Consider the following 1,598-nt stretch of genomic DNA (forward strand, 5'->3'; position numbering starts at 1 on the left):
TAGTTCCCTTGGGTGGTGCCAAGCTAAACGTTCGGTAGAATCATGAGAATCAAAACTGAATGGATAAACTCCCTCTATATCCGTCAGATTCGCCTCCTGAATGTTCAATGTTTTGGAGACTGGTGCCTTCGGGTCATCTCCATCATCTGCGACATCCTGCTTATTTTTCTCGGCGATTGTCTGATCGTTCATCTTTTGAGCTCGTCTGGATTTCAAGTTTTTCTCCAATTGTCTGAAGAATTCAACTAGAGCGGGCGAATGAATTTTTAGGCGAGAGTTTCCTCTGCATAACGATGATGGACTCAATCAATTTTGAGTTTCCATCAATTTATTCACGTCACTCAAATAAACAGTTGGGTTACAAATTTGTTTGTCAGAGAAAAGTGGGGTCCCCAGAGTTACTAAACCTGCACACACAAATACAATGTCATTCATATATCTTGTAAGATTCCAGAATATTGTATTCCTTAATACAGTAAAAACTTTAATTCTTTGATTCATACGTTCTGCGTGGACGCATGCAGAAGAGAGTAGACGGTTCGATACAGCCTTTCCCGTTGAAAACGTTTTTTTTTTCGAGGTATGTTGATGTATACAGTTGATTGCCATATTTGTCACATAAATGTTCTATTCGGAATCCTTTATCCGCTATTACACCATCACCCGGCCGTAAACGACTAACAATATTACTTGCATTGAATATGGTGCTATCAGTATACCGGCCTCTGTACTTTACTCAAACATATTAAAAGTCCTCCTGGGGTGACTGCTGTCATGAATTCAGCAGCGAATTTCATTTTATCCTTAAGACTATAAATCCTTAGACAACATGCAAGGCATTTTGGTGTTTGGTGGATTTCGAATTTAATACAATCTACCACACATGTTTTCAAAAGCTTTGAAAGAGTGAAGCCTATTCCTCTGAATTTCTTCTTTCGACACCCAAAGAAATCTCTGCAGAACTCTACAGAGATGACCCGACAAGTTGGCTCGGCCACACATTGAAATATTATTGTCAGAACAGAGAAAGTCAGATCTTTTTCTAATTTCATTGTGTTTAGTATGACCCGTTCTCGCAAAGACAGTTTACGTGCTTTTTCCAGAGTAAATAATTGAAATTCGTTCTACCAATCTGTCTAGAATTCGATGATGTCTAATACCACAAAGAATTGACAACTCAGCATCCGTCTGTATTTTGGAGCAAAACGAAACATAAAGATGCCCGGAATTCACCTGAGTTGCGGCATCAACATAATCTTCTCTCGGGGGGTACTTGCGCACTCTCATCAACACATGTTTCTTCGGACGATGCTCGTATACTGGCATCAACAACTTGAGGTTCAGCATTTCTCATGGAGAGATATCCAGAGCGCGTTCCTTCCAATTCTTCATTGGGTGGTTTATCGTTGCTCGTGTTTTCATTGTCAGCAAGTGGTAGTTCCAATGGTCTTTCCGAGGATAACACTTTACGACATTTCGTGTCGCCACAGAGAGCATCATAAAGTACATTGAAAAACAAGTTCAGGTCGCGTTTGACTACGTCTGTTCCTCTGTAGAGTTCTCTCAACAGGATAAACAAAACATAGGGACAATTTGGA

General features: G+C 40.1%; 1 pseudogene; it reads right to left on the reverse strand.

Annotated features, from left to right (window-relative positions):
* Positions 1-306: 306 nt before the first annotated feature.
* Positions 307-1,347, reverse strand: LOC107044044 (annotated as a pseudogene).
* Positions 1,348-1,598: the final 251 nt, after the last annotated feature.

The sequence above is a fragment of the Diachasma alloeum genome, unplaced genomic scaffold, assembly GCF_001412515.2.
Source record: "Diachasma alloeum isolate Michigan unplaced genomic scaffold, Dall2.0 Dall_scaffold_00666, whole genome shotgun sequence".
Classification (NCBI taxonomy): domain Eukaryota; kingdom Metazoa; phylum Arthropoda; class Insecta; order Hymenoptera; family Braconidae; genus Diachasma; species Diachasma alloeum.